Genomic DNA, 21,199 nt, shown 5'->3' with positions numbered 1-21,199 from the left:
TGCTTTGTCCCAGTCAACAGCAAATAGCCTAAGCTATGATTCTGGATGAGCTGGTTGGGAGTCTGCAGGCTAGAGATAGGCTGCTTCACTAAGTGGAAATCAGATCAGAGAGACGTGATGGGAATGCACGATAACAAGTGACTCCAAGTGGAATATTGATTTGATTCAATCATTGTTTCACTGATAACATAAATAGGGGGAGATGTGAGGTAGTGAGGTCATGGTCCGTCTGTCCCCGAGTTTACAGGGTACACGGTCGGCGTGGGCTGTATATCACCCACGGTCTGGGGTCAGCTTTGGGGTTCTTCCTACTCATCATCATGGTCCAGGAGTGGCCATGCTGACTTGATCTGAGGTCTGTACATGTAGACAACACCCCATAACAGAAGCCACACATGACTTGATGTCTTCAATGAGAAGGAAGTGCCATAGTGACACCTTCTGGAGAGCAGCTGTCTTGCAGCTAGAGTGTACACACCAAACTGTGTGTTATTCAGATGGTAAATGCACTTTCAATATAAAGAGATAATTATGAGTCTGAATGAGTCATCAGGTATTGTAATGAAATGCAATGCTACAAGAGCTTAACAAGAGTTACTATGTGTCTTTCTATCAACACAAAGATGATTAGACATGGAACGTATGCAGTAGTGCGCGTATGTGTGTGCATTCGTGCAAATGCATGTTTGTGTGTCTGGTGTGTTCCTATGGCCTTCAAAGACAATTTTGTATATTTGTGTCTCATCATCATTCACAATCAATCATCAATCTGCTTAATGTACCACTATTCAGCAAACATATTCATCTCCAGCTGTTAGATTTGTCTAATTCTTCCATGATATTACCAGTGATGTACTTCCAAATTCCTGACCATATGTTGCAATGATATTTTTTTGAGAGAGGGCCACTTTTAAAATAACAGTTTGCCCGTGACTGTCACCCCATCCTGAGTGAAATTAATCAAAACCCACAGCAGATGCCCATCTGCCCAGCTGGGGGGAGAGGGGGTGGGGGGAGGAACGGCCTCCTTGAATGAAGCTGTGAGTGCAGATGTGCTCTGAACAGGGCCATTGTGAGACATTCTATCCATCAACCTGCTTTGTGGGGCATCCTGTAACTTCACCTGGATACACTTTGCCAGGTCCCCTGATGGAAGGAAGGAAATACTACATATACACGTACTGTATGCTCAAATGATATATTCTGCCTTTCCTGCCATTGTGTTGAATTTATAATGTATGATAATGCTTTTCAGAGCAGCGCCCTTAAATACGTTTACACTGAAACAATTAGGTACGCTTTGCATAGTCAAAGAGGAGCGTGATGAGAAGTGGGACTGGAGAACAAAAGGGTTTTATCCCAAACCCATGGGCGTGTGTATGTGTGTGTGTGTGTGTGAATGTGTGTGTGTGCGTGTTCTAGAAGTGTGTCTTCTTTGCACTGCTTGGTTCTCCGCAGAGGACTGTCTGTCTCCTTCTCCAGCTTGCTCGCTCCCCCGATTCTGGATGAGACGGCCGTTGCCATGGTAACGTCACAGAGCGAGGAACAGACACGCAGCCTGTGATGGGCGTGTGTGTGTGTTTGTGTGTGTGTGTGTGTGTGTGTGCAATTTCACACAGGACTGATGAACTGAGCCTAATGAGGAGAGTGAGTGCCTGCTCACACTCCTCTGTGCCTTAGAGTCGTCAGCCAACGGTGGCTTGCGCCCACTCCTGTAGGTCTTCCACCCACCCACCTTCCCAACACACCACCCACTCAACTCCTCTACAACCCTCCTCCTCCTTACCCCGCCAACCCCCCCCCCCACCCCCCCCCGCCCCAAAACGCTGCCCCTGACTGTGACCGCGTGCATGCGACTGTGTGGGTGTGTGTGGGTGTGTGTGTGTGTGCTCCACAGCGGTGTGTATACCATCTGCTGCATCAGTGACTCCTTCCACTCTGAGCATATGATGCGTTACTGGTAACCTTCACATACTGCCAACTCAGATCTTAGCTTCTGAGGAATTATTGTGCAATACTGTGTGAAACATAAGCTAAATAAATAATGGAGAAAACACAGTCAACAATAAATTACTCATCTCATAACTTGCACTTAGTTTTTCATGAGGCTTGCAAGGTTGTAGGAATTTCTCATTACAGTGAACATAAAAAATGATAATCCAAACATCAATTCTCTTTTTTTCAATATAGCAGCAACACTGTATTCTAGTTGGGCAACTGCCTCTCAGTGGCCTACAGCCTCTTTCTTTGCTTTAATCAGGGTAGGAGACGAGGAGAGGAAGCAACTTGAGGCTACTGAGAAGCAGTCACGTCCACACTAAAGGGAACTGGATACACACTCTGTCTTACGCACACACATGCGTACTCCACTAGATGGCAGTACGTCCTCAGATTTTCCAAAGATGAGCAGGTAAGAGCACGTTTTAGAGAAACCCTTTGTGTGGGTGCATATGAGCGAGTGTAAGGCAAGGGGAAAAACTGAAATAATGAGAGAGTGAGAGAGAGAGAGAGGGAGAGATAGAGAGAGAGAGAGAGAGAGAAAATAAGGAAAAGAGAATAACCAATTCAAGGTATGTCTCGTTGTAGTAGCCAACAGTGTTCTAAATCATTAACTAACACTTTGTCAATACATGATCCCATACCAAGCGCCCTCTCTTTCCTGGGTTGATCAAGTGTGCAGTCCTGTCTGGGTTTCTGCATCGTATTCAAAGCTCAATTACTCTTGCTAGTCATCTGAATCATTAGCATTTGGCTATTAAACCTTCAGTATGCCCTTGCTGTGTCACACAACAGTGGTAGCAGCCTAGAGCACCACACCACTTAGCTGACTGTGGCCAGAGTTGAGAGACATGGGTTCAAGCCTGAGGCTCAGCTGATGGATAAAACGGAATGGTGTATATGCCATTTCAATTACTTCCTGTTTCCATTCTGCTCACTTTTCATTAACTAATGACATTTAATCTATGCTGGACTCCATCCATAATTCTAGCCTGATCAGGGTAAATTAACAACCGTCAACTGCTCGACCCAAGGCGAAATAAGTTTAAAATCATCTGTGTGTGTATGTGGTGTGGGACAAAGACAGAGAAAGAGGAGAGGGAGAGAAAGAGAGTTTGTGTCTGCCTGTGTGCATGTGTATGTGTATGTATGCCTGGGTGTGTGGTGTGTATGCTGTACTACCAACTACCAAAAAAGACAGTTGACAACAGACAGTGTTAATCTCGGGAGCAGACGAGTGTTGCTCAGTCAGGGTGTTTTCCTCTGGAAGCATTATTAGCACACCAATCAGGATGTGGACCATCATCAGCACCCATAAGAGCCCACTCAGTGTTTCATCTGTGTTAGATGTGCTGTTGCAGAGGTTGAGAGAGGTAGATTAACAGGTGAGGGGGTGCAGGGATGGGGGTGAGGGAGAAGGAAGTCAAGGAGACAGTTTATAAGAAAGTGATGTCCGCTAGTCGCGCAGCGTGGTGTTCAGCCAGGCATCCTTCAAGTTGAATGGTATCTAATGATGCATTTGAGAACAGGAAAACTCACAGTGACACAGATGTAACACAACAAATCCATAACACCCAATGAAGTTTGGGTATATTCTGGAACAATCTAGATTACAGCACCCAATACTGAGTTTTCCGAAACTAGGAATGGGCATCTGTAGTCACCAGATGGACCGGTTTGTTTGATTGCAGAGCACATAATTATAGCCAAAAAATGCCTTCAAATTCAAGAAGAAATAGTTTTCCAGACACTGGGTTTGTGAGCTTATGAACAGGCTTGAAAAAGCAATGGTGTTTCTGCTTGGCTGCTACAATAAAGAAAAGTGTTTATTTGTTTTTATCATAAATGTACATAGTTAAAGTAAAATTAGGAGAGGAGAGGGCAAACCACGATGACAGGAGCTAAGTGGAGAGGGGAGGAAAGAAGGAACAAGAAGGGGGGAAAGTAAAGGATGGGCGGAACAAAAACAGTAGAGAGGCCAGAGAAGGCAGGATGGGTATTTTAAGACAGCTCGAACCTGTGACTCTGTGTGTCTTCCAACTACTGAGGGGAGACTGTTTGATAAGCCTGTGTTATACATCTGCATAACACCGTCATCAAACCAACAACAAACACACATACACATTACTTCCTCCCTCAGGAGCGAGGATTCTCACATTTTATACCTCACAAAATCACACCTGAATTACAGAACTGAGTAGGTCCTTTCTTAAAGAGTATACCATTACCATCATTTGAGGATGAAAGCTGGGCTTGCATTTATTTGTTCAGAGAGGTTGAGTAATGGATTCGTAACCCACATGTCCTGATGTAATACACGGGCAAGTCTGGGTTGAGCTTCTTTTTGTTTTGTCCTACCCTGTGGAATGAAACCAATGGACAGGTCCATAACGGAGCCACCGTCCGCACTGCGATCCTTCCCCCACGACCTTGAGGTTGTCGGTTCAAGACCCCTCCGGCGATTCCTGCTCAAAAGCTACAGCTATGACTCAAGAGGATTCTCCCGTTCTCCTCCTAACCCCCTCCCTCTCTCTCTCTCTCTCTCTCTCTCTCTCTCTCTCTCTCTCTCTCTCTCTCTCTCTCTCTCTCTCTCTCTCTCTCTCTCTCTCTCTCTCTCTCTCTCTCTCTCTCTCTCTCTCTCTCTCTCTCTCTCTCTCTCTCTCTCTCTCTCTCTCTCTCTCTCTCTCTCTCTCTCTCTCTCTCTCTCTCTCTCTCTCTCTCTCTCTCTCTCTCTCTCTCTCTCTCTCTCTCTCTCTCTCTCTCTCTCTCTCTCTCTCTCTCTCTCTCTCTCTCTCTCTCTCTCTCTCTCTCTCTCTCTCTCTCTCTCTCTCGACATTCTCCCACACCGTCATGTCAGCTCTCATGCTATCATGACAGCTTTTAAAGGGCTTCTCTGACCGCGTCTTTCCCGCTTCACGACCTCCGTGCTCACGCGTGTGAGTTCTGCAGCCTCTGTTCTGTCAGGCTCGTCTGTGATCCTGACGCCTGCAGAAACATACACGTGAAACCTGGAGTAAGTTACCAAAAACGGACCCTAACGCACGACCATGACCGTGTCGGAATTGTCATGACTGACTGCTCCCATCATCGAGGAGCTCTATTCTGAGGGGTGGGGGAGTGGAGGATGGCACTCTTTACTATGACCCTCATGCTGAACAGAGTTTCCAGGGTAGAGAATATCAACCCATGAGTGATGGGGGCAAACCAAAATGCCTTTCTTCACTGTACAAGAAACAAAAGTGACTTGGCACATCGTCCCTTATCATTGGACTGCACCTACTGTACTCTATATAGATTTGCCGTGGTTGCAAAGCAGAAAATGACAAAGACGATTCATCAAAACAGAGCGACCATATGGCCTCCCCCCCGTGCTGCAGCTTGTTGGCAGCCTCGACGTGCTCTGCTGTAGCTGTGCTAAAAACTGATTAGCGTGTTGACAACGCACTCTCCAAAACTACCGCCTTGCAGACAGAAGTGTGCTGTTGTGGCAGAATATAGCGATGTCCACAGCAGGTTATCGTGAGAGGCCACATGGACCTCAAAGGGGGGGGCTTTTTTGGGGAGGATGGATTAGAATGAAACAACAAGTGTTTTTGATTAGGTATATATTATGGGTCGATGTGGTCTCTCTCTCGTCGCTCAGTAATGGCCATCTGTGGTCACAGGGACTGTCAGGGCCATTAACTTTGACTTGACTTTAGTCAGCGCGATATGTCAGACCCTCCAGAAAGTCGTCTGTTGCACCATCCAGTCCCCTGCTTCCCTCTTATCAACCCCAACCCCCCCACCCCAATCTTCCCCTCGACCCTCTCTGCAGGCTTTCATTCAACTGCCCTCTCCCCCCACCGCCTCCCCCCACCTTCAATGTCAATAATTCAATCATATTAAATGATTAGCTGGGCCGCGCAGTCGGGATCAATATTTCATGATGAAAGTGCTTGGGGGTCGACGTGGTCCCTGTGATCTTTGCTAGCCGTTGAGAAAGCAGGAAGAGGGGAGATCGGCCAACCAGACACGGCGGAGGACCAACTTTTGGGTCTGCTGCGCTGACCTTCAGAAGAGTGCTTGATGAAGAAGAGCTTGTCAGTGAGGGCAGATATTGACACGGCTGCCTGGGATTGGTCTAATGAATGAATGGGGGGGCAGACAGAGGAGAGGCCACAGATGGCGAGAACAGGAGATGCCATCATCGGACCATGTGACCATGTGGCCGTAATGGAGGACTCTTTGACGGACAAGGCTTCGCTTAATCTGATGACCTTTATTCAGCGCATTTGGTTGGACACCAGCTCAGTCTAAATAGCTGAGCTTGTCAACCCACTGTGCCCAGGCTGAGGGCTGTACAGACAGACACTTACTGCACAGTGTCTGCACACAAAGGATATAAATGCGCATTTGCATGTGCTGTATTTACACACAAGGACATATTGTATAGCATGCACAGTACCTGTTTTCCAGATGTCCAAGACACAGATTGGAAAGTGAAAGAGATTGACACAGGCAGACAGACACCCATACACAGACAGACAGACAGACAGACAGAGAAAGACAGAGAGAAAAATTAGCAATGACAACAACATGCTTTGCAAACTTCCTTAGAAAGTAAACAGTAAGGGATTCATTCAGTCAGATTAACTAGCTGGATAAAAACCACAGCTTCTGCCTGAGTAAAGCGGTGGACTGACTTCTGTAGTTGGAATAGAAGTACGGGGAAAAAAATCAGTTCCAGACTGGCCAGCTATCATGCCAGGACGGTTTGGCATATTAGCATGGGTAGAGTTCGTCCAAATTTGGTCCCAGTCCCTTAACAAGAGCATACTCTCCCTCTCCCTCTACCCCCCTAACCCCCCCCCCCTCTCTCTCTCTCTCTCTCTCTCTATCAGTTTGGCGTGCCCTTTCTTCTACACAGCAGGAGTGAGTTGCACCATAGGATATGAACAGGCTCCAGTTTGGGTAAGGCCACTTAGCACAACGATTTAAACGGCTCAAGAGGCGAAGACAGTCAAACAGAAAACCAGAAAATATTTATTTATCTATTTGACAGGCAAACAAATCGGGCTGTTTTAAACAAGCCTTCGTGAATTGAAGGAACAAAGTGATGACCAGCCTTAGCAAACATCTGTTAGCTGATCAACGCTAAAGACAGTCTAAATGAGTTCCAAACAATAAACAGGTTTTCTCTGTGTGAATGTGCTGCACGCTGGCATAAGTGTAGCTGGCTGGGAGAGTTCAGATTGGCTCCAGTGGCCCAGAGTTAAGACTGTCGATGCTGCGGGCTCCCTGGGAGGATGGTGGGCTCCTGAAGCAGCACTGGTATGGCCAGAGGGCAACTCTGGGTGAATAATGAACCCTCGCTCTGCTCTCCTCTGCTTCGCCTGTGCTTCGTCTATATGCTTCGCTCTGCTGTGCTCTGCCTGGTTCAACAGCAGGGAGCAGGAGGGGAGAACACAGTGTGAGGAAACTAAATAAGAGAGTGGGGGGGATCTAAAACCTGTCAAATGGAAAAGGAGATAAAGGAAAAAGCTTTAGTATGAGTCAGAGAGGGAGAAAGAAAGAGAGAGAGAAGGGGGAGTAAGTAGAAAATGTGTGTGAGAGAGACAGAAAGAAAAAAGAGAGAAATAGAGAGAGGGAACAAGAAAGAGAGGCAGAGGCGATTTGCATGAGTGGGAAGAAGATTTGTCTAGAACTGCGCCGTACTTTCGTCCAACCCTGCTTTTTTTTCAACCAAAACAAACCACCAGGCTTCATGCTCCAAGGACACAAAATAAGGACTCAACAGTTCTCATGATTTTTGCAACAAAGCCTTCTGATACAAAGGTCACACTCAGAGACCACTCCTTGAGTAGTGTTGGAACTTGGCAAGCTAAATAATTATTTCCAATAAGACTGGTATACCATCTCCTAGAACACCAGAGCGTTACTGGAGACGTGTAAGTATAATTAGAGAGACACAATGTAGTCCAACCTTAAAGACAATGTATCGGACTTTGGGCGTTGCCGCAAATGTTTTGTTGTTGTCATGCGGACATGGGAGAGCGCCTGGCAAGCAGACGCAGTGACAAAATCAAGACATGGCTCGGATCCAAAGCACCGCAACAACAACAACAACAACAACAACCACACCATGACTTTCTAATGACCGCATCAATATGAGGATTGCTGGGTGACTAGTACTGTAGGATGAGGAGTCTGCTCTGGTGTTCATGCCGAGGCGCTGAACACTGCTCAGGTTTGGAGATGAAGCCTTATTGCACGTTCACATATTCCTAGAGTACTTTTTTCTCCTTTCCCTGGCCTGAAAAACATCACGGTCCAATCGTGAGCGTGTTTTGGTAAACAAGGATGAAAGGTGTGTGTTTGCGCAGTGTGTGATGAACCCCTCTGGTTACTGCAGCAGGCAACACTGTTTGATCAACCTCCAGCAGTCAACCTGGATATATGCGTGCGCACACACACACACACACACACACCAGACACACACACACACACACAGGGCGCGCACACACGTACACACAACAGGGCACACAAGTTTACACAAACACACAACCACCCATGCACGCACACACTGACTTACAGTCTCCCAATGCAATGCCACAGATGATGAGCTTTATGAAGTGAGCCAGAGCCCAGTGGCTTCCCTCTAAGTGTCCTCTGGAGTGTAGTCAGCAGCTCCAGAGTGGCCATAATGGTGTCGGCGTGAGCAGAATAGCACCTGTCACTTCACATAAACCAACCCCATAAACAGACCCCGCGTGTTGATTACAATTCTCCAGCCATTGTTTGTGGCATGGCTGTATGGGACCCCTCTAGTCCAGCTGAAAGTTCTTGTCTATCACTGCCTGTCCTACCTTTGATCCCCCCCCCCCCCCCCAACCTGATTAAGAGTTTGCTCTACCTCTCACTCTCTTAGATGCTCACAATCTTTTCTCACCCTCTCTTTCTCACCCTCATTCTAACTAGCTCACCTTTTAAGCTTGCTTTCTCCGACACTCGATCTTACACTGTCTCTCACTGTCCCTGTCTCAACCTTTTCCTCGCCTCTCTAATTTTCTTCTTTGTCACTCGCTTCGTTTGTACTTTCCTGTTACATCTTGTACTCTCTCACCCACTCTCTATTGTTCTCTTTCTATCTGTCTCTCTCTACCCTCCTCTCTATTTATCTCTCCTCCTTTCTTTCACTCCTGCTATCTACCTACCTATCTATCTATCGCTATTTATTTATCTGTCTCCTTCTCAGCTTATTAACGCTAAGCATGTCTTGACTGCCTGTACTGGATCTATTAATGCAGAGGCTTTCTGATTTACTGCACAGCAACACAAGGTAGTCACAGCTGAGGCTAATTCACAGTCAATTGAAGACAATCCCCTGACCTGCACCACTGCCTATCTCTCCTCCTCACCTCCACATCTCCCACCCCACTCTCTCTGTGTCTCTTTCTCTTCTCCACAATCAATGGAGCAAATGGTCGATACTGAGAGTAATTACTAAAAGTCCTTATATGTAATTGTGGTGAACAAAACCGACTTGGTCCGAAGCCAAACAGTAGTGATTTATGAGGGACGAGTTCTCTACTCAGTCTATCTCTGGGTAACTTGCTCTTGTGTCCGCACTACTAAAAATATTGAACATATGGTATGGAAACAGAGACATGTCAGGGTCCACCTCTTTGTTAGTTTTGATGAATGTGTGTTTGGATGTAAATATCAGAGTAGGCATAATTGAAAAGGTTCTCTCAGGAGCCTGTAGAGAAAAGAATAATGAGTCTCTTGTAATTGCGGTTGTGAGACTGTAAGGGCAATGTACTGTAATGCACAACATCAATTTGACACGTTTTACTGATTCTGAAGTTGTAAACAAGGACTAGAGCAGATATGTCACATGTAAAGAAATGCCTGTTATTATTATTCACACCGCTTGCTCAGTGCTTGCTCAACACCGAACTGAAGTAACATTCTAGAATATTTTCAGAGATTGTGTGTTGACTGAGACCTGAAGAAAGACATCCTTTATTTTACAGGTTTTGTCTTCACCTTGGCTGACATTGTGTTGAACTGGTAATGACTCAGTGTGTCTGTGTGTGTGTGTGTGTGAGAGAGTGTTTGTGTGTGTTTACATGTGTGTGTATACATGTGAGAGTCCTTTCATCACATTGACCAAAGCAAAGGAAATGTGTGACGGAGACCTATAAATTGGAACGTGAGCTAAAAATCAAAGGCCTCTCAAAGCCAAAGAAGACTACTCCTTTCTGCCTGTATTTCACTCCCTTTCTCTTTGCCCCTCCCCCTCCCCCTCCCCCTCCCTCTCCCCCTCCCTCTCTCTCTCTCTCTCTCTCTCTCTCTCTCTCTCTCTCTCTCTCTCTCTCTCTCTCTCTCTCTCTCTCTCTCTCTCTCTCTCTCTCTCTCTCTCTCTCTCTCTCTCTCTCACACACACACACACACACACACACAAACACCTGCCTTTATTACTTTAGAACAGCTTGACTTCACACGCTGAAATGTCAGCCATAGAAGATAGGCTCTTTTTAACAAAATATCCCTACATGTCTGGTCATTTATATCTGTGCAGGACACTCCACTTTGTCTGTATGTGCAAATGTCTCCCCCACTCCCTCTCTGAATTTGTTATCTCTCATTCAGCTCAACAGCATTCCATCCTCATCACATGCAGACATCCCTCATGATGGTTTCCAGCTAACCCAAACTCCTGACTGTGAAGTTTTGTGAACATCGTCCAAAGCAGACCTCCATCTATGACGACTACTTTGCCTCAATCTTGCATTGGAGGGTCATTTTCACTGCCTACTGAGAATGATGACACCCATATTTGCTCACCATTAAAAATGGAATCATCACATGATAACCTTTGATTTGTGATATCACACATACTGTCTACATGTGTTTATCTCAAGCTTGCTTTCTCAAAAGCAACGTGACGACCCTCCCACTGACAGAAAGAAAGACAGGGAGATCAGAGAGAGTGAAAGAGTGAGAGAAAGAGAGAGAGAGAGAGAGAGAGAGAGAGAGAGAGGGGGGGGCTGTGTGTGAGAGAGACAGAGACAAAGAGAGAGAGATAGAGAGATAGAGAGAGAGAGAGAGAGAGAGAGAGAGAGAGAGAGACAGCGAGAGAGAGAGACAGCGAGAGAGAGAGATGGAGGTCTGATAGAGAAGAGAGACTCAAGTGAAAAGGACTTTAAAGAGAGAGGTCTGACAGAGAAGGAGCAGAGGGAGGTTGGATGGAGGAAGGTTAAGTAGATACAGAGGGCCGTCTGACAGATGTTCATCTGACTGGTGCAGGAGGATGAAGAAGCAGTCAAAGGACGATGGCTGATGGGAGAGAGCTTTATCTACACCACTAATGGACTTCCAAATAGGATCAAAGCAGTTCTTATTGCCACAGATATGGGTCCCACAGAACATGGGTGAGCCAAATAGCTTGATTGAAGACTTAATGGCCACTGATTGGACATCTCCGGGTCACTCTAAACCCTCAACACCGACAGATATATACAGTTGATCAATCACGGTGTGTTATCAGTTTTAGCCTGCAGTAAGCATTTGGACTGACCATCCGGACCCTGCTTGGTCCGTTTGACTGGAGGCTGTCATTGATGGCAGGTGAAGGACAGGTAGAGCTTTGTCACAGTGGAGATGCTAATATAGGCCAGGCTATGTGTGGACGCTGCCCAGGGGAAGGAGGGGGTAAGTGGGGTAGAAGGGCCTGGACTAAGGCCTGGAGGACACATGGGAGCCCTCTGGCTTCACATACAGGAAAACGAGGAGGACATTTCAGAAAGTCCACCTCAAAGGAAGCTTTAAACAAGGACACCTTGGGCTTAGGAGAAATGGATAGTGTAATTATGATTTGCAGTACATTAAGATATCAAGTCTTTGGGAACATTTGTGTCCTTAAGATTAACAAGGTAACCAAGAAGTTTTTGAAGTTTTGACAACTTTCTTCTCATCTCTAAATGGATACATTTATCATGGCCTAGGGCGGATTATTTCTTTCGGCTGCAAATTCTGAACTGAGAATGGTTATATTTTTTTCCAGATTAAAGGCTTAGAGAAAGACTTCAGCTCACCCACTAAGGTAGTCAAAGAAAATGCTGTATTCTTCCACACTTCTATTCATTGTATTGTCCTTCCAATACAAACACCTCAAAACTTATCTCTATAGTTCCCAGAATACTTTTTTGATGTGTTATTGTATATTCAACAATGTTATAATGTCCGTCAATATCCGAGGAATCAAAGGAATAAGATATCCCAAATCACCATAATTTAGAGTCATTAACCACCAGAAATGCTTGGTTAAAACTAAAAGCAATGTAATTTCTTATTATCGGGTGATTTAATGTTCATTTTTTCCTATTACAAACGGTCATCAGTGGCCATCTGCTACACTGCAGTGTTTTTCAGTGAGGGAGATGAGGAGAGGAGTAATGAAATCAGACAAGCGTGATGAGACGCCGCCAAGAGAATCACACTCCCACACCCATGCTACCGTGCTTACACCAAGCACTGTGTTTACACATACCATGTCACCACTAGCTATACATGCTAACAGACACATTCTAACCACATCCACACAAACACTCTGGTTCCTCATGAGAACACTCACCCAAACATGCAATGCTTGCAATGTATGCCTTATGATGCTAGGTTCATTGAAAATATATACTCTAACAGCTGTTCAATTTGAATGGTACAATTTACATTACACACGTTAACAAAGGTTTAAAACTGAGAAACAATAAAAGTCCAGCTGTATTACCTATCAATCTTGAAGGTGTCAGAACATAGGCTTTTGCTCTTAGCCATGTTTGAATTCAAGTTTCAGTATCACGTCATGTGAGCAACCTCTCAGACTGTTTTAGTGTGAGATGTTGCAAGTACTTTTCTCCTTCAAACTGTGAGGAAAGATCAGCTTCTCCACTTTGATGTTTGACGCTAATCTCATTTTAGCTGTTTAGCTGTCATGGCCAAAAGGATTCAATACCCAGCTTATAGAAAGAGATCTTACTCATACTCCTACTACCTTGTGCGCATGCACACACACAGAAGCGCACACACGCACATACACACACAAATACATGCATGCACACACAAATAAATGCAAACACAGGCTCTTCTTAGGGATGATAACAGGAATAAAAGTAGGTAGAAAGAATTGTAAACAACTTTGACACGTTTTTGATCACTCGGGTACCAAGGGAATGGTCAATAGCAATCGTTTTTTTGTTAATGTTAATAAATAACAATAACCAAGAAATGCTGTGGTATCCTATGGACTTTGTTTTTAAGGCAATATTCAACATTCTTGCAAGGTCCTTATTTTGAAGGGAAAGTTAAATTATAATGGAATATGATTTCTGAGATGCAATTTTATGTCATAGCTGAAAGCTACTGTAACCATTCTCTTACTGTAACTCCATTTCCCAGTGCTGTGATGTCAAGGAGAGTCAATGAGCCATCCACAAGAGCACTACAATCAACAACTTGCTAATGGAAAAAAATATATAAATTGCTGTATTGCTTTCTAATACTTTCTTTGAAAATAATTCTTATAGAGTAATGTACTAAAAGAAATGAGAAAATATAAAACATTATATCAATATCAAGAACAATTGGTAGTGATAGCGAACAGTAAAATGTTCAATGAGCACAGTAGGGTATTTCTTAGACGACAATCTTTACAATAACATGAATTTCAACATTGCATTCAATAATTACAATACAAGCTCCTACAATATCCTTCTCATTCAGCATGGACAAAAGGAAATAAGTTTAAGCAAGGAAAATGGAGTGTGTATTTTCCTCTGGGGTATTGATGCTGTTGTACTATTCCGCTCCACTGCATAAATGTTGTATTGGGTTTGTGCTTTGAAATGGTAATGGTACAGAACAAGAAAAAAAAACAAGAGACAGCCTGCAGAAGCATAACCTGAGAGTGGATGCAAAGGATCAGAGAGCGGTCAGTTCTCCAACATGGAGAATGGCAGGGAGTGGGATAGTGGGCTCACACCCGTAGGATCTGTGTGACTCGCAAAAAGCCTCCGATCTAAACCACAAAAAGATGTCCATCAGGATCCACAGAAAGACATTCTGCTGGCAATCTTTAAACGTCCGATTGAACACTTTGGAGCGTTTTTTGTGGATAAGCATGCAGAAACGAAGTGAAGGTAAGGAATGTGTGTGTGTGTGTGTGTGTGTGTGTGTGCGTGTGTACTAGGAGCGTGTGTGCGTGTGTACTTGGAGTGAGTGGTAGCCTAAAAAAAGGCCAAATAGGAAATGAAAGATGACTAGTTTATGACTGTGAGTTGTTTATAATGATGATTTCTAATGATAGTTATTTGTGGATGTGATATGTGAGTGACAAGCATATTAACTGACTGAAGACATTCATCAACCAGCGGAGCATATTAGGCCTTGTAGAAAGCTGTTGATGGCAACTGACAAATCATCATTTGTCAGATAAATAACACGCCTCAAAAGGGAATAGAAACTGTCGTCTATTTAATACCATTTGAAAAAATCAGTTCTGGCTTCCGTATATAGAGCAAATTGGATATACCCTATCAGAGCCATCTTAATTTAATGTTGCCAGCCAAATCTTTGAAATAATAAATTTGTCTTTTAAGATATAAAATGATGAGTCCTTTGAAAGGCAGGATCTGTAATTATTCTCTTTATTTTCTAATGCATATCAAGATGTGAAACACATATTGGTTTATATTACCTGTCATCCCCTGTATTAAAAATCCATTAAAAAAACAGACTTCCTCAATATTAAAAGGAATTCATCATCACCTGATCAGTTTCGAGTCATTTTCTTTCATTGTTTGCCACTATTCCTCCAACTGATTTATCCACCTGCCTTTACAAAGTTGCATTGTACTTTGTCAACATATTGAAACATATTTTGACATAATATTGAATATTGACCATCTGGTACACATCAACTCTTCAGAGGCGTGCCCTTGTCTCTGCGGCCAAATCCTCCAGAATAATCAGTTGTAGTTTGGAATGATGAGAAAAGCATGCAGGTTTGCACGCTTTCAAATGAACTTATACAGTTTGACGTTGTCTTGGCCTTTTTATACCTTCTTTACCCGTTTATTTATTTATCCCCTGTGGGGGTGTGGGTGGTATGGGGTGGTTGGGTTCATTTGCCATGACTTTGCACAGTCCCTCCGGGCCTGAAACACAAACGTGCAGAAGGACACAATCTAGCAGCGCTGAGGTAGCGGAGGCCTGCCTGTGTGGAGCCTGGGAGGAGAGGAAGAGTTGAGGTAGAGGTGACCCTCGCACTGATTGGCTCTTCCTATCAGCTGACTTAGACCTGTGTGCCAGCCACAGTACTGGAGACTTCACATAATAAGATGTTAGAGGTTACAGATCTATTTACCAAACCAGGAGGCCGTTTTGCATACTCAGATTATTACAAAACAGTCTGGACTGCGAAACAGCACACGGGAAAGTGTCAACAGCCTAAACAAGCAAGAGAGGAGAGTGCATATCTGATTCTTGAACGCCACTCTGCTGAAAGCGTGGCATGACAGACTGAGTGCTGGCGGCTTTCCTGCTCAAGAGTGTGTCCTTCAAATCACCTGTTCAAGTTTGCCCTTGATGCATTAAAGAGGTGCTATTGAGATTTGAAGGGTATGCCAAAGTACTTCAGAAACAGTTCTGCCTGAAATCAGGAGACAAACGCCAATGCTCATCAGAAACCCAGTTGCACACAATGATAAATATAAAGAGACAGTCTAACCTCAATCGAGAATAGAAAACAACTATGTTCCTAGTCATCAGACATGATGACAGTCATCTTCATCTTCCAGTTGTGGTTAAAACGGCCGTCAGATATACCCAAACAATTTTCAACAACTTCCAGTTTGTGATGAATCATTGTCAGTTTAGTGTTCACCAAAATATCATTTATTTTCATGGCTGCATGGCCTCCTTAGTAAAATTAACACTGGGAAAAACAATATCACAGTTCACAAAACCTAGGAAGTATCCCCTCCCATTAGATATAGGATAATGGATGTACAGCCTGTACAATCCAGCTGTGATGGTTCTATATTACCTTTGTGCTCATAAATTCTCATCCACTGACAATGCCATGCATACTGTACAGACAGAGAGTGGTTTAATAACTGTATTGGGTGGGCAGTAATGTATGTTGCTGATGCTGACAAAACTGTTATAAAGGTTTGACCAGGGCACAGGATGGCCATTACAAGCAGTTCCACACTGACTACTGTTTTTTTATGAGAGAGAGATAAGGAATAGGGGAGGGAAACAAGGTGGGGGAGCGAAAGTGAGAAAAAGTGAGAGGAGAGAGAGTGCAATAGAGAGAGAGAAAAACAACTATTTAGAAGCCATATACAAAAAATAACCCTTGAGAATGTGTCGATTGATACCTGACGGATACACGGAGGGACCTACCTTACTGGCTTCACACACTGTGTTTCCTTGCCGGACTTAACCCTTTAACAAGCTACTAGCTGCAGGGAAGACCCTGGGTGTTTCAGCATGCACGCTATGCAGCCTGTTACAGCCTCAGGTTGTAGCACAATGCTGCTACCAAGGTCGTCATTGTGAACAGTCCAGATGGATCAATACACATCATCGTATGTAGATGACAGCTAGTAACGAGTCTTAGTAGTGGTAATACACAGTGATCTATTGATTCACACTGCCCAGCCCGAGCACCAGCCTCTGCCCCAGTCCCAGTCCCAGTCCCAACCACAACCTAGCCTCAACCCCAGCCTAGTCCCAGCCTAGCCTCGACCCTGCCCTAGCCCCAGTCCTAGCCCCAGCCCCAACATTATGCCCTAGCCCCAGCCATATCCCCAGTCCCAGTCCTAGCCGCAGTCTATTCTGTGAAGTTTAAGAACAGAGCAGCTTGCCTAGTCTCAGCCAGTCAGGTTAAATGATCCCCTTCACATCGCCTGGTAAATTTGAAGCCTTGTGTATTTTCAGTGAGACAGATAATTATGATTTTCTTTTATTTCTTTGACATTGCATAGTAATGGCTGCACCCTGCTACATTGCACAGTTTCATAAAATGGAGGTTCCACATGAGTTCACAAGTCATTATCTTCCACCACTAATGGGATTTCTTGGGGGGGTAGAGGGACGGAAGAAGAAGGAAGGGGAGGGGTTAGAGAAACTTCATTTCAGGGTGTTTGGTAAGCAAATGGAGAATTATTAAAAAAATTGAAAGGTGCTATCCTGGGTGACGATCTAAATGTCACAAAACACATTTGGGTGAAATAAATATAACCTGAGGTGCTGCAACATGGTTAAGATAAAAAAAGATAGATTGTCCGACAGGAAAATAAATACTGTCATCAATAAAGGTCCCACCACAAGCCCTAGAGTACATCCTCCGCGAGAGAACATTCCTTGAAAAAATGTCTAGAAATGAATGCATTCTAAAGTTCAGCACGCAACATACCAATTCAGCCTTGTTAATAAGATACATTAACACTTAGTGGAATGTTTTACAACGTAACTTCTGCATGTGGCCACAGTAAGTCCATCCAGTACTAGCGCATGTTTGTACAAAGAAATGAATAGAGATGGTTTCACAGAAGCCAACCTATCTTTCCTACCGTTCCTATCTTACCTACCGTTCCTTTTCAAAGCCATCACCATGTTCAACGCTTCCTATTTACATTTCATCCAATCAGCAGGGGCCTGATATTTACACAGTCCTTATCTTCAAACTGGCTGCCATTCTAATCTGAAATTCACCCATTCCCTCCTTTCCCCTTCTGACTGTCTGTACACTTGTGGAGGTAGGTGTGTGTGTGTGGGGGGGGGGGGGGGGGGGGGAGATAAAATATGTCAGAGGGGGGAACTGGGGATAGGGTGTTGATGAAGTACAAGGCTGTATTACCTGCAAAAAAAAAACAATTCTGTAGCAGAGCAAGTAGAAGGCTTGGGACATTTTTGATCTGTTAGAGGGAGACAATGGTGACATCATTGGGTCTTAGTTGTCGTAAATAAAACATGTGGAGACAAAGTGGTGTAAAGCATTGGTTGCTTCTGTGCTTGGTTGTTGCTTGTCAAGTGAAGGACTTACAGTATGAACACGACACACACACACTTGTGTTTCCCTCCACTGGCTGTCAGGTGATCAAAGAGCTCTCGGGGAGAAGGAGCCAGGACTCTGGGGAGCTGGGGATGTTGAGCTGAGGAGGGTGGGGGGGCACAGGATTACACAAAGCCCCCCACCTGTTTGATACGCAAGGTGAGCCCAGGCACTAATCACTGCATCCCCTTGTGAAATTGGCTCTCTCACAAACACACACACACACACACACACACACACACACACACACACACACACAGACAGAGACACACTCGATATGGGTCCAAGTAATCATGCTACGTCTGTGAAAATGACTTTGTGTTAGGCTTGTCATAATGAAGTAAAACAGCAAGAGACAAACGTTCACCTTCTGACAGACTGAGGACTGGAGTAAGTAAAGGTGCAATTATGATGTCTGCCTTCTATTTTACTTTCATTTGTGACTCGAAACCTTTCAGGAGGTGCAAGACAACCCTGCCAGACACACAAAGTTTGGGAATGTGTTGCTAATGTTTGTTGGCGCTGACATTCCGATGTCAGTTGGCAGTCCCCTTGCAATCAAGGTTAGCAGGATTTAAAACTCTGCTTAAAACTTTTTTGTATACTCTGTTTCTTCAATCTACAGAGTTAAACCTGGTGAGTCCACTTTTCTCTTCATATTATTCAAATACTAAATGCAGTCAAGATACAGCATAACCCATATTGATTTATTATACATTCTCTTAACATTGTGGGAGAAAAGGGAAGCCTCCAGTTCCACCTACTGTTCTGAGAAGCTCTCAGTCATGAAAGGGCTACTGTATTAGACAGTCGACAGAAGAGAGACAGACAAGTCTGATATGAAGCACTACTGCCTCTTGGGCTCTCACATAACTTTCTACTGTACCACTCTCTCATTCAGCAGTGCAACCAACCATGTCAAGCCAGAGAACAGAGAGACTGGGAAGATAGACAGAGAGTGAGAGAGATAGAGAGATAGAGAGTGGGGGGACAGAGAGACTAGAGAGAGAGAGAGAGAGAGAGAGAGAGAGAGAGAGAGAGAGAGAGAGAGAGAGAGAGAGAGAGAGAGAGAGAGAGAGAGAGAGAGAGAGAGAGAGAGAGAGAGAGAGAGAGAGAGATGTGGAAATATAATTAAAGAAATTAGATGAGAGATGGAGGGAGAGAGCATCGCATTGACTCCTCTCTATCCTTTGAGCTCCCTTCCAAACTAGAATAGTATTTGGTCCGACAGGAGTAAAGGACACAAGTTCCCATCTCTGTACTTTGGAGTGTAGATTAAGTAAAACTCCTCAACATTTGTTTCCACCCACCAAACTGCTTCAAACATAGTTAACAAATTGTGTCATTTGACATCCAGCTACTGTTGCGAACATATCAAATATAATTTACAGACTCCCAGTTACATAAGAAATATTAAATTTAATGTAGACCACAGCTTTAAAAAGCCCTTGAGTTGGCTCAGTGTACATATTTTTTGGCCTAATTTTTTTGTTTGTTCTTTTTTGGAGTGTAGCATACAAGGAATGACAAATACATCACATAGCAGCAACATTTGGTAAGTATACTGTTTATCTTAGCAAGTGCATCTGATCGTCATGTCTAGTGACTGCCTGCCAGCCTGTGGTCCAATCATGGTTGAGGACCAAGAGTTCATAGGATGAGTGGACCTATCAAAACCCAAAGAGCCTCATCTGTGTAATTCCTGCAGTCATTTTCTCCCAAGACCCTTGTCTCTTGAGTAGTCTGCTCACAAGTCAGCCTCTCATCCCCCATACCCAAGGTGGACTGGCTACCTCCTCTTCAGAGCAGAAAGAAAGTTATAGAGTTCTACATGGCTATCTGTAATCTCACAAGCCAGCCACTCTGAGCTAGATAAAGCCATGGTGACACAATAAAGCCCTGTCATGTCCGTCTGCGTTCGTTTTTTTATATATATATACCGTTCAATTCTCAAGGATGAAGTCCATTAGTGAGTTTCTTTCATATCCACTCTGCTGGCTGGATGCAGAGTTTAATTACATAAGAGAGGCACTGACTGACTGCAGGCATTAATGTGTTCATGAATGTGGGAGAGAAGCCACACATGCTTAGAAGGAGCACTCTGTCCCACAGAGACAGGGCACAGACAAAGTCATGTGTTAAATAATAAATACTGTAGATTAGAGGGAAGAGGATGTGCCTCGTGCATGGTGACTGAGCTCTTGTTCTGAGGACAGATTACATGACCACAACTTTCTGCTTTTGACAACGTTTTTTACTTTCTTCTGACCATTGCTGCCACTAATGTTGTGACCGCCTGGCAAGGAGACCACTGTTGATGTGATTGACTTGTGAAAAAGAGAATGAAAGGAGACAAACAGGAAAACATCTATTATTGTCGATAAGCGATAGTGTTGTTGTTGTGTGATTTTTGGTATAGGTTTAGCGAGATGACACGTGTAGACATGGTAAAGTAAACAAGGAGGTGTGTTAAGGACTGTTGGAACCATGGTTACTTTGAGAGGCACACGTAGAGATTGGTACCAAGCATATCCTCCATATTTGCAAACATTAAAGAGTACTAGAAGACATTGAGCTCTTGGGTGCATCAATTCATGGAAATAGTACATTTCCACTTATGTGAGAGTGAATAGATCTATTCAACCTACTGTGTTACTGTAAACTCAAGACAAATTTGGCATTATGATAGCTATATTCAGCTACAGTACAGCTTCAACTTAAAAGGACGTGTTTGATTTGCATTTCAAGCTGACACATTGTACCTTTAAAAAAAAAAAAAAAGAAGGGATCTGTGGGATTGTCTTAACGCTGGATGATCTTGCAGACAGATCAAGACCCACTTTCTTCCTATGAGTTTGAGCATGCAGAGGTTTAGTGACAAGCTTTCTTGAAGTAGCACCTTCTCTTAGATGGAGTCTTACTGTCCTCAGGCTAGTGCTCAATTTTACTTTCACAGTTTGAATGATCATTTGATTCAACATTGCGAATAATGTGTCACACATAGATTTTTAGCTGGTGCTTAACATTGTTGCCTGTTATCAATCCTGCTCATGCACTCCACAGAAAGACAAAAACAGTCATATGCACACACACACA

General features: G+C 44.0%; 1 protein-coding gene across 1 annotated transcript in view; it reads right to left on the bottom strand.

Moving 5' to 3' along the window:
• lsamp (limbic system associated membrane protein) overlaps nt 1-21,199 on the bottom strand; it is a 256,686-nt gene that overhangs the window by 130,684 nt on the left and 104,803 nt on the right. The gene's annotated exons all lie outside the window — the stretch shown is intronic.

This window comes from Hypomesus nipponensis, chromosome 15 (assembly GCF_054491055.1).
Source record: "Hypomesus nipponensis isolate SF chromosome 15, ASM5449105v1, whole genome shotgun sequence".
In the NCBI taxonomy this organism is placed as follows: Eukaryota; Metazoa; Chordata; class Actinopteri; order Osmeriformes; family Osmeridae; genus Hypomesus; species Hypomesus nipponensis.
This window is presented reverse-complemented; position numbering and strand designations above follow the sequence as displayed.